Below are 13008 nucleotides of genomic sequence, written 5' to 3'. Positions count from 1 at the left end.
AAATAAAGGCACTTGCTCCATTTTGAAACAGGAGATGCATTGGCATGAGAGAAGTTTCTCCAAAACAGACCAGGGAGGGGAACGGCTGCCTCTTTAGAGCAGCACTTAAGCCCATCACTTGGTGCCTTCTGGAAAGAAGTATAACCTTCAGTCACACTGTTGTCAGGTCTTCAAAGACATTCATTAATTTTAAAGGAATACAGATCTGTTTAAATATCTTAAATTATGGTATGTTTAAGTATGAAATGAGCCAAGCTACCATTCACTCTTATTTGCTCAATGCTAACCTTTGGTTATCAGCTAGGCCTCACATGCATGCATGGTGAAGCAGGTGTAAGAAATTCCTATTTTTCCTTCCTTTTCATACCTCCTTCTCATGTACTCTGCAGCCAAAAAACCCCTCCAAATTTCTAGGATCTAGAAGAGAAAGTTTAAGACTTACCTTCCCAGACTGAGACACCCAGGCATGACCAAACTGTTGTTCAAATTTGCATTTTCTTGGGGACAAATTTGCATTTTCTTGGGGAAATGATTAGCCAGATGAGTGAACTGATCTTTCCTCTTGAAAACGCTGCAAAATAAAATACCTAACCAAAATTTTTCTTTTACTGTTGCTCATATTCCTGATAACAGCCTTACAAACAGCTTTGTCTGCAGCACAGTAACCGGCACAGTGGGATAGCAACTGAAGTATTAACCTCTTAACACTGGCTTTGCTGCCAAGAATAGTAGTATACAAAATAATTCAGACACAACATAACTAGTCAAGTAGTGCTGACATCTGTTTTTCCCACAGAAACAGATACCTCAGAAGTTCGTTCAACATGCAGTTTATATTGCACTGAACACGTGTCACACACAAAGGCACACTTAAGCACACATCTTTTTTCACCATCTCACAATTCCTCCTGTCAGCAAGCCACCAGAGATTTTGATCAAGGGTTTCAGAATTCCCAAGACCGCACTGGACCCAACGCCTTTTCCCTATGGGCCTAGACCAACGACCATGCTGCCAACTGAAAGCCAGGAAAGTTTCCTTACAGTTACGAGATGAAGGAAAGAAATGAACTCACTACAGCTCTTGGTGTTGACACAGTCAGTGTTCGAAATCTAAGCCACTGTGAGCCACGCCACCCTGCCAGGTCTCCAGTCACAATTAACTTGCAACTCCAATTTTTCCTTCCATGAAGTGTGGAATTTTACTGGTTTCACTGCAAATGAAAATAAAAGCAGAGTGAAGTAAAATCTCCTTAAGAAAAGCAAGAGCTTTGCTCTTCAGAGCAACAGATGATTTAAACATCACTAAAATGTCTAAACATAAAGGCAGAGCTGTGTATTCTGTCACAGCTCCACTAAGTCCCTAAAGTTACGTCCATTTATCCAAACTAATGACCTCTCGAGCACTTTTCAGGAGCAACTCATCCTAGAAAAGATCAGAAAGAGGCAAGAACTATTAATGGAATCCAGTTTTGATACAACATTAGTCTAACCTAAGGCAAAACAGCAGTCTCAGAAAAAAGATCAGTTCATTAAATTTAATGCAAAACTGTAGGAAGTCAGTTACTGAAATATAATTTCCTGCTGCTTTATTCATCTAGTAAAGTTCAATAATTAGAAGTGTCATACATCTAATTTTGTCATAATAATACTGTTTTGATATTGGCACAAATGATTCTTTAAAGAAAGTAAACAACTATGTAAAATTAAAATCCTTCCAAAAAACAAAAAGATATGCCAGATACTTTAACACATTGGTTTGTAACACAGAGCATGACTGCCAACAGAAACATTCCCAAACATCATCTGGCTGACAAATGGACAAAATCTATTCTTTCTGCAATGCTTATGAAAGACAAATATAGTTGAGTAGCAACCTGACCTGCACTGCATCAGAGACGATATACATCAGCCAGTCACACCCATGCAGAACCCAGTAACTAGTATACCTTATTTCTAATTTACATGTATCTGGATTGAGCTTCTATCCGTTGATTCTTCTTATACACCTCTTTGATAAACGTCCCTTAATAGCATCTCCTTGACTTCATAGTAAATTCCTTGGTTAAAGCACTTTATAGCAGACTAAAAACCAAAACGCTATGGATTTCAATGCCAATCTTGCATTCCACGTGCATGCTTCAGTTAATGCACTCTAAGTAATCCTGTCTGCTTCAATAGGTAAAGCTGAGTTTGTAAAATAACGTACATAAACATTCTGGTAGGGTCAGGGCCATGGAATTTTTTAGTGATGGAAGTAGAACATACATTTTCCATGTTTTTGCTTGAAATAGAAATATTTTTATTTTTAGCTCCTTCCTCAATAATTGCTCTATTATTAGAGAGAGCGCGCGAGAGCGAGCGTCTGTGCAAATGCGGAAATATGGATAGTATAACCAAATGCCACAGAAAAAAATCTGAGGGCGCGTAATTCCTTCAGGTAATTTTAGAAAATTAAAGATTATTTGTGATGCCAGCTCCTGGACTGCCAAAGCCTTTCTGTTCAGCATTAATCAAGAGGTATTTTAATCAAGGAGGAAAAATAAGGTACCAAGATATAAATCTGAAAATTAAGCAATAGCAGTGGATGTAAAAGTAAAATTATTTCATGAAGAGAAATCAAATTAAGTTTTTAGGTGTCTTGGAGACGAACTTGTGGGTTTTAAATGTTTTTTGGTTCATAAACTAAAGGCTTTTGTGTAGGTAAAGGAGCTCTGTAAATACAGAGTGTTTATTTTACAATACTACTTATGACCACTTAATTGAAAAGTAATAACGTGTATTCATCTTTATTATTCCCAAATTCAAAGTGAAAGCCTGTTCATAAATTAAAGTAAAAGGCAGATGACAGTCAACTAGATTGTACTCCACTTTTAGACTACACTGTGGACACACAATGCTAACATGCACGAGGATGGTTCAGCACCTTTCGATAGGAACAATTTCACTGAAAGAAAATACGCATTTGACATTGTACTCTTAGTCAGGTAAAGACAGCTTTGTATCGTGCACTCGAACTAGCAGAAATGATGGAGAACAAACCAAAGAATGTGAACATTTTATCCGTTCATAATAACTACTCCTTCCAATGGAGCCATAAGATGACAACATCCTTGGCTTTTCTGTTTTCAGGAAGTGTGCAAAAATTACTTCATTTCAGGTCCAGTGCTCTAGATGGTCTGTGAAATATGCCAAACAGTATTGTTCAGAAGTGACTTGCAATACCTGCAGCTACCTATAGGATGAGCTGACAAGGTTACATGCCTGAAATACTTATCTATTTAAAAAAAGAGAAATAAATTCACATAAAGCACTCTTAATCAATGTTCTCCATATTGCATAATTATCTAAACCAAATAATAATTCTGTCATCGCTTGAACTGAGGCAATGAAAATTGCATGCAATTACATACACAACATGAGAACTACAGGAAGAGTTCAAGAAAGCTGTGACTAGAGGAACTGGTAACAGAGTGCTGCAACACATTTTTAAATATAGTTCTCAAACACAACTGCCATGCATCTTTGTGGTTCAGTGGCATATATGAAGTTAGAGGATTCCCTTCAATTCACTAATAAAAAAGAAGCTGTGTCAGATTTTTATTTTTTATTTTTTTTTAAAAAAACATTGCTACAAGTCTTGAGTGCGTCTCAGCTTTCAGCAGGGCTCTACAAGGCTCAACATTCCTACAACTGCCAAGCAAAATATATTCATCAAAACCACTACAACTTTTCAGTCAAATCACTACATTAAAACGACTAGAGCTTTGGAAAATGAATAGTGCACATAAATGTTTACATTTAATACTCAGCACAGAAAAAGATCCTGTAGAAGTTTTAGCAGTTGCTTACATGGGAAACAAGAAACACTAGAAAACATCTTTAATTCACTTAATAACTAGGAGCAAAGAGGCAAACCAAGTGTACAGCATCTCCTGAGACAATCAAACCTGCACCTGGAATATCTAGGACACAATCAAACTTACTTTGAATAACTAGTAGCCATAGCCCATGAGCTACAATTCAGTGATGTTTTCAACCACCTCCCTCTTCAAAGTCTCCAATACCTTTATTTGTTTTTTATAGAATTACACACGCAACAAAGCCACTGCTCTACTTTTCATTTGCCTGGGAAAAGTCCAACTCTCTGCATACTTAAAAATCTACATGGTACGAAACTGCTTAGAAAAAAAATAGCAAACGCAAATTCAACCAGGAAGAAGGTCGGTTTCAAATCCAGAAATTCTAAGAGTGCAAAGCTAACATACACAACAAAGCTCTTGTTCATCATATATTGCTGTTAATGAAAGCAGTAACTAGACATAAAACCCCGCAAGTCTTCCTTATCCAGCTATGAAACATACTGGTCCTTATCTTGCCATGAAATATACCGGTCCATCTGGACCAGTCCAGGACCTGACCTCTATGCCAGACAAAACTCTATTTGCCTCACCCTCATAAAGGCAAAGTCTTCCCTCAGGCATTCGGAGGAAATAAAGTACATAAAGTAGAAGGAGCAATTAGATACATCTGTTGAGTGTTTTCCTCTCTCTTTGTGTTAAATAGGAAAATGCTGCTTGCATTTGTAAAGCTGTAACACTTGTACCATTTTAAACGTCTTTTCTTTTGCCAAGTGAACTCTCAAAAATTAGATATTATTGTAGAAAGCAATGCCTAATGAGCCAGTATCATTTAGTATATTCAGATTTATATTGCTACCATCCAGTTTTCAAGCCCTAAAAATGCCATTAATAGGCTTCAGAAATACATGGGATGGTCACAAGGACAATAGACCTGGATTACAGCTGTTCTTGCAGCTGCCATAAGCTTCACATGCTCCAGCGATGGCAGTGATTGATAGTCAAATTACATTGCCAGTATGTTTCTGTGTCAAGCTCATTATTAGACACAATGCCTTGGTTGCTCTTGGGAATTTGCTTCATTTAGCTGTTCCCAAGATGAATTCGCCTGTCTCCATAAAATAATGTAGAATAAGTTCACAAATACATATCAGAAGTAATCATTTGATGAGTTATAAGCAATATGACCAGTGATATTTAATAATGGAAGGACAGAATATGATGAGTTGCAACCACTTTTATAGTTAGAGAATCTATTCCTAGGATGGAGACAAAACTTTTTACGACACATACCTTTTCTCATTACTGTAGTTTCATCTTTCAAAGAAGACTTTTGTTATGTTAACTGAATGCTTAACAGGCTTTTTTATTCATTCCTACGTTCATGTCAATACCGCAAATATCCTTAGTCAATGCTTCTTATTTCCCATATATAAAGGAAACAAATTCTGTCACCACAACACTCATCAAGAATGAGCAACTAAGAATCTGGTCTAAGAAACGCAAAATTTCCACAGAATCCTCCCTTCAGATTTTTGCATGCCTACATTCATCATGATTATATTTAGTATTTAAAGATCACAAGTTTCAAAATATTTGTAACATCAGTAAACCCTCACTATGTTACTGTAATATAAATACTATGGGAATAGCAAATAGTGACACCTACAGAGATTTCCTAATAAAATATTTCCATTCTAAAGGCTCATAGTCAGCTGTTTATTGTTCTCCATTCTATTTTTCTTGACTGAAGTTAAGCAAATTGAGCTTTAACTTAGGAATGAATCTTCTTTAAAAGTTTCAGAATAAAAAAAGAAGGGAACAATTTGTCCCTAATCACTGAGGCTTTACAGATATTCAGAGGTAAAAAGTGAAAGGTTGACAGAGCCCATGGCTCCCAATCATGTTTTTCAGTGGCTTAGTGACAAAGGGCCCTATGAAAGTTACTGGCGTTTGGAGAAGCAGCCTATGACTGTTACATTGCACCGGAGCAGAAAACTAAACACTACTGTGAAAATGACAAACTGTTCAAAGCTTTCCCTTCCGGCTTGTCTGTTAAAGCCATAACAGAAAGCTTTATTTGATTTAAGGATTCTTATTTTCACATCTTCCACCTGCAAAAGTACACTCCATTTTGACACCACCTCTATTACTCATGAAGACAGAGTGATAATAAAAGAGAAGTTGATGGAAAAAAGGCACTATTATAAAAATAGCCTCCTCAAACATAATCCTACAGTCATAAAGTCTGCTACCCATGTTAGCCATACCCATAATATTCCCCCGGGTTAGAAGCCTGTAGTACTGCTGACGCTATTAAGGCAGAAGCTCCCAGCTCCTCTGAATAAAGGCAGCAGGCAAGAGAACTCTTAAAAAAAGACCTAACGCCATCACCGCCAGCACTACTGCTGTGTGCAAGAAGTGATCTGATTCAACTTCATCCATTCCCCCATCTCATCCAGCTACAAACATTTGCCAGCGCTCTTCTTTCCCACCCACCCTTCCCATATCTGCAGCCAAGCTGCAGTTAGCTGAGATGCACTGCCACGAAAAAAAAGGAAATAAAAAAAGGTCTTTGATACTTTGACACCACAGAGGGCACCCATACCTACCCAGGCTGCAGGTAACCTAACTTTAAAAATGACACTTCATAGCGCTACAAGCGGCACCTAAACAGAGTAATATTCTGTAAATACTGGGGCCCTTTGATCTTGACAGGCATGAAAAGAAACAGATTAAAATAAATCCAAAGGAATGACATTCCTCTGATCTCCATTAAGAAAACTATAACTAGACTTTCAGAAGTAGTCTTCTCTCCTCTGCTTTATAATTGGAGTAATTTTTGGACATCTTATTCAAACGTCTCCAAAAGTTTCTGTTTACACTGTTAAAGCAAGCAAACTTAAAATGGAAAGAAAAAGGAATCTGATCCAATTCTCACCAAGTACCCCCCAAAAAATTACATTTTGATATTTTACCAAGTACATTTGAACTGCAAAGGATACAGATGTGGATGTATTTAGACAAGATTCATATGAGAAAGTTTCTAGACACAGAAACACCTTTTTACCAATTTAATACTAACATCCTTATGCTACACCTTTCCTATTTCTATTCTTATCCTATTCCAATCATTTCTGATTTCAAACAAGAACGTTGCCTTGGTGTTATAGTAGATAGCAAATAAAAAGCACAAGACTTGTTCTTTCCTTTCTTTCAGTTCCTTATGCCATGTCTCAGTGACTATGTAACAGCTGGGAGAAGGAAATGAAAACAGCCCGTGGCGCGCACACATTCAATCATGCTCAGCACAGATTGTCCAACCCTCCCCATCTCTATTGAGGCTCATAGCTTGGCCAGATTTGAGCAGATTATTGCAAGGATGCCAAAAGGCCCTGGCACCAAGGTAATCTTTTAAATGAATGACAAGCCTTTGCACCAAAGCACGAAGGTACTAGACCTGCTCTGTGAAAAGTTGGGTACAATTATTTTATGTAGACAAAATAATGTATTTTCCTCAACATAAGTCACTTGTGCAAACAGCTTGAATACCATATTTCAGTTGAGTCTTTGGCAAGCACGCTCAACCAGAAATTGCAGCCTCAAGCTTTTTTTGGCAAAATTAAAGGCAACTGAATGGGGTCTGACAATGGAAAACATTGAGCTACCTTAACCATATAGAGTATTTTCTACTGTGCATTTACTCTTAGAAGGCAGGTTACATGTTGTTCTATTTTATTAAGCAGTTGTTCCACTCCTCTGTATTGCCACCGCTGACTTGAACCAGTTTGATAAAGAGCTGTCTCCACAGTTGCTCTTTCTTGTACTATCACTTCTACAGAGATTCACTACAGAAGCCATCTTAAGGATCAAAACCACCTCTTTGTAGCTTGCTCTCTTTCCATGTTTAGCGCTAATAAAAAAAAAAGTTTTTTCCTCTATTAAAGCGGGGTCTTCAACAATCTACTACACAGAGTAGGGAGGAAAAATTCTGCCATTTGTTTGAATGAAGAAAAGGAGACTTTAGTTTTAAAATGAGAAACTTAATGGCTCGAACTGAACGCTCAAGATATTTAACACGTTTCTATCAAACAGCCTCATCTCTGTCAGACTACATCGGGTTGTCTTACCAGGCTAAACATTTATGTTACCAAAAGAACTGAGGAAAACAGAGATAATTAGAAAATCAATTTGCAGAAATAAAAGAAACAGTGATCAACAAAAGGGAAATCTAACCTGCTGTTTGTAGCCACTGGACACCTCTTTTTAAGGAGAGCATGGCACAGAGGAACGCTGAGAAGTGCTGAAGGGACAGCATGTTTGGGAAAGAGTATTGTACACTGTGACTCCAATGTCTGATTCTCATGTCAATTCTTGCTGTGAACCAGTCGCTGTTCTGGGTTCAGATACATTGTAAATGGCATTAAAAAGTAGGGATATGCAAGGTAGTTTTAAGTGAGGGCTATCGGAGTATATATCAAGGCTCTACTGCCTCACATGCACTAAACACTGTGGAACATAAGCTCAGAAGTCAACAGCCTGTAAGCCATTAAAAACACCATACAGCCTTTCTCAAGCACGTGAACTAGAGTGAGAATTATTCAACAAATATACATTAGGGAAAAGTATTTGGATGTTGGCCAACTCAAGTAGAGCAAGCTTGGCTTCTTAGAAAGAGAATAGGAAACATAGCATTATTAAGTATACCACACACTCCGGACAGTCAAGCACTCGGTAGAGGATGTACACTCTGCCAACACTCTTGCACGTAAGAGTCAAGAATCAAGAATAAAAATGCCCAAAGACTCAAAGGATCAAGTAAGAAAGAAGGAGCCCAATGCTTATTTGCAAAGTGTCTTGTGACCTCCTGGAAGCTAGACTCTGGATTCTTTTTAATATCTGTGACTGGTAATTTTGTGCATACAAAGGCTTAGATAGCCATTCCAGACAGTTCTGGAAAACCAGTTCAGCTTTCACTGCCTGGATATTTCTGCAAAAATCAGTGATCCTCATCCTAATTTTGCTCTCCATGGCAACGGGGTACACTAAAGTTTGAATATTCATGAGTCTCAGATTTCTCACATTATTTTCTGCTACCCAGTCCCCCAGTTTACAATGTCTTTGGACCCTCTTTCCTTGGACTCTTCAACTACCTCAGTACTTGCTAGTAACTTCCATTTTTCAATGGCTACAGTCACAATCCGAGTCAATCTATTATAGTACAGTGCAGTGGGAACACCACCACTGTTACATTCTAACTTATTCAAGGAAAGCAAATATAGCCAGCAGAGCCAGTAAGGGGGTAAGCACGCTTCCTTGTTTGCAGCAATCTTTGCAGTAGGCCAGCAAGGCTTAGAATCACAGTTCAGAATTTCCGAAACACCATTTCCAAACTCATCATCATACCACACCTCTCAACTCAAATTTCTGCCATAACTCCAAGTTTATAATTATAGGGTTTATATATGGTTAAAAGAGGGGATAAAAATCTTGAAAAAGTAAAGCTTTCAGTGTTTTTACGTTGCAATATAAATCCTGAAGCCTCAAATATTTGAAGGGAGAAAAGGAGTCCTATCCTTCAGTCAAGGACAGGACTTGGATTCAGCATGGGTTTTAATCAGACAATAATGATTTTAACACAGAACAAGACTATTGATGCCTCATCTGAAAGGTAAGGCAGTACCAGCTCCATGATTTCAGTTCTGATGTGCATACAATGCCTTGCGCCTGACAGGACTGGTATTTCCATGGCACAAAGGAGTAACAACTAGAGTGATCTTCGAGTCCAAATTCCAGTCAGGTAGTCCATCTGTGTGAGCTAAACTGAATGGCTTGCATTTCATCCTTTGATGTAAACCAAGTATATCTAGCTGCTGACTTAAATTAGAACACCATTGCTTAGAGCATTGGTAAAGAGCTCTTCTCTTTAGATAGAGGGTCTGTTAACACAACCATGAATTAACCCTCCCTGAATCCAGTCAGTCAGTTAGCTACATGCCCTCTAAACTTTTCTACCTTCCCTTAGAAGCCTCTTAGAATTTTACAAATATATTTCTATTCTATCTTGTCATTGCTGTTGTCAAGTATCGCCAATGATATTTTACATCCTTGCGGCCAAAAAGGAAAGGAAAAAGCCCCCAAAACTCTGAGGTAAAATGTTGGCTCTTCTGTATTGACAAAGGTATAACATTATATAATCAGAGAACTATTGTGATGTATTAGGAGGCTTCTTTATTTCTCTGCAGCCTGGAGAAAACAACTCATCACAGATTACAATTACCACAGCAGGACAAGGAAGAGAGGCCAAGACAATCTCTGTGGATTAGCTTACGTGCAAAGCAATATTGCACATAAGTGCATTATTCCTCCTTCCTCTCCAGTAACCTGGAATTTCTTCTCACCCTACAATTTCTCTGTTTGAGGAGATTAGGTCACTAGTGGAGGTTTTTTTTTTTTATACAATACTGCAGACAAACATACTTCATGCTTGGCTCTGAATTGAAGGAAAAAAGCAAGGACATAGCCATATGCCTGTTTTTATGGCCTGTTAGTTAAGAACAGTCACCTACCACAAAAACACAAGGGAAGGGAAGGAACGTCAACAAGAATTTATTTCTTCAGGAAGTAAAGCCTCCTTTATATGGACACTAATCAAATCTTAGAAAAGGCATCCATTTTCAATTGCATATAACTGTTACGAAGCTGGCTGAGAACAGCAGCCCCACTTGTTTCTGAACAAAGAAAAAAAGGACCGAATCTCCAACTTCAGCTTTTAAGGCCTGAATAAAGAAGAACAACACTGTGATACGTGAAGCAATGATGAGTGCAGAACACACATGCAGACAGTAAGAACCTTTTGGCAAAATAAATTTTGCCATCTTAACATACTACCCTCATTGGGCAAGGGTTGCATTAAAACACAGTAAGGATGACAGGAACCCATGTAAATGAGGTAGAGGAGCAAAGCAAGCATGTTCAGTGTCCTCAAGTTTATCATGCAGATGAGGGACTGGTCCAGACAGAATAACAGACCTTTTCATTCTCTAGTGCAATCCATTTTTTTCTTCCACACTGACTACTTTCCAAAGAACCAAATAAAATGTATTCCTGGGCAGCTACCGACTTGGCACAAAATCTAATGAAAATCCACAGAAATTCTGGCTGGCAAAACAGGACTACATAGACAGGGATTTTTCCAGGTTACTGACATGCTTCTTCCTATACCACAGGAGGTCCAAAACCCAAAGAAAATCAGGTTTTCACATAACATGCAACAGTGCTGTGGAACTCCTCTCTGAAAGGCATTCCAAAAGTTCAAAGGAACAAATCAACAATTATGTGGGAAAAAAAATTCTTTTTAAATAGGAGAATTCTGCATCTGGTTTACCTCGTTCTTACATTCTTCCCTAATTATCTTCAATTAGCTACTATTGGAATAGGATATTAAGTTAAATAAGCCCTTTGTCTCACCTCACAAATTAAACAATCAAGATTTGAGCAGGAATAGTTCTACTAACCTGCATTTATTTCACTTCAATAAATGAGTCTTAGATGATCAAAAACACTTGCAACCTTGCATCACATAAGAAAATAACATGTTTTAGGATTTAATACACTTGTTTGACTGGAAGCATAAATACTCATTGCAGCAAAATTCATAGACGCTAATGACTGAATCGCTTGTTATGGTAAAAGTTATGTATGTTCAAGTGGGTGTTGAAATTGTGATTTATTTCTCTATTGCCAAGTCCACTGAGAATTATCTGCACACCAGCACATAAGCAAAGCAGCTGAGCTCAGAGCATAACACATACTTTATTTCCACAGAGAGAGAGCATAACAGCATTCATTAAGACGTTACTACTGTTCCTGGGCTTGTTAGTTAAATAAAAAGCTGTGAAATATACTCTGATCTAGTTATAATATTATCTATTTTCCAGTTCCCACAGCTGGCTGAATCACTGTCTGGATTACAAATCACCTCCCAAAGCTTCTTGAAGTTTAACAGAGCAGCCAGAGGGGTTCCAAGTATTTCATCTCAATTTTCATTCTATTTACAATAAGAAAACACCTCACCTATGTCATCCTCAGAATTTTACTTAAGATGTTGCTAAATTGTTACATCTCATTCAACATCATTCACAAACTTTTGCTTGTTTCATAGCATGGCACATTTTAAACCTTAAAGCACATTTTAAAATATGCACTTCGTTGTAAAGTAATTGCTCTGATTTGGATTCTAAGTTTCATAATCTTCAGGTGCTTGCCAAAATGAGCTTGGATACAGTAGAAGCAACTGAATTCTCATAGAAAACCTAAGTGATATCATTTTATGTCTACAGCTTCTAATGAAGTTCAGAGCCCAAAAGGTCTCTGACCACTACTGGAATAAATAGTTAGAACAAAGACATTTGGTTCAGTGTAGTATCACAATATTTTCCTCCTCTTCAGATTCAAGAAAGGCAAATACCCAAAGGAAGATGTGTACTTCCTCTGCCAATAAAAGAGGGTTTGAGTTTTCTATTTTATTATTTCCTCATGTTCAGTTTTTGGAAGCTTTTCTGGTTAAATAGTGCCATCCAGTGGCAGGAAGAAATGTGGTGTAAGCGTCAGCTAACAAATCCAGTTTTTCCTAGCATCATCTGGCCTCAAAATTACATGGGCAAATTAACAACTTAATTTTGCTCCCTACTATCACATATGCCTCCAATTTTACATGTGCACATAACTGACAGGCATCCATGATCAGAAACTCCAGTATTATCTGTATATACTATCTAATAATGCATGCGTGAAGGGAACATTAAACATTTTTATAGCAATTCTTCATACATATTTCAGATAACCAATTAAAAACAGTTTCTGTGAAAACTTTCAATATACTGTCATTCTTACTGAAAGCCTCAAGAAATGGAACTCTGGAGAATTCTCCCACATACTTGTATTGCAAACACTTACTGAAATCCCTTAACAAATACAGTTTTCACCAAGCAAAATGTTTTCCTATTGTTTGATGCATTTTTTTCCAGAAATTAGAAGGACAGGCAGGTTTGCATTTCAAGTCAGTATATCCTTTGTGGAAAGGAGAAGAATAGGCTTTTGGGAGCAGGAAGAATGCATTTAAAAAGATTTTATGCAGCTACATTAAACA

The 13008-nt window shown here is 37.6% G+C and overlaps 1 long non-coding RNA gene across 1 annotated transcript in view; it reads right to left on the bottom strand.

The window, feature by feature from the left end:
- The window catches only part of LOC104152687 (uncharacterized), a 162930-nt gene that overhangs the window by 79113 nt on the left and 70809 nt on the right, over positions 1–13008 (bottom strand). The window contains exons 5-6 of the long non-coding RNA XR_011144049.1: positions 1074–1211; positions 443–587 (exon numbers count right to left, since the gene is read on the bottom strand). This is a non-coding gene — a long non-coding RNA (uncharacterized lncRNA). The remainder of the gene's footprint in view (positions 1–442; positions 588–1073; positions 1212–13008) is intronic.

Source organism: Struthio camelus, chromosome 14, assembly GCF_040807025.1.
Source record: "Struthio camelus isolate bStrCam1 chromosome 14, bStrCam1.hap1, whole genome shotgun sequence".
Classification (NCBI taxonomy): Eukaryota; Metazoa; Chordata; class Aves; order Struthioniformes; family Struthionidae; genus Struthio; species Struthio camelus.
This window is presented reverse-complemented; position numbering and strand designations above follow the sequence as displayed.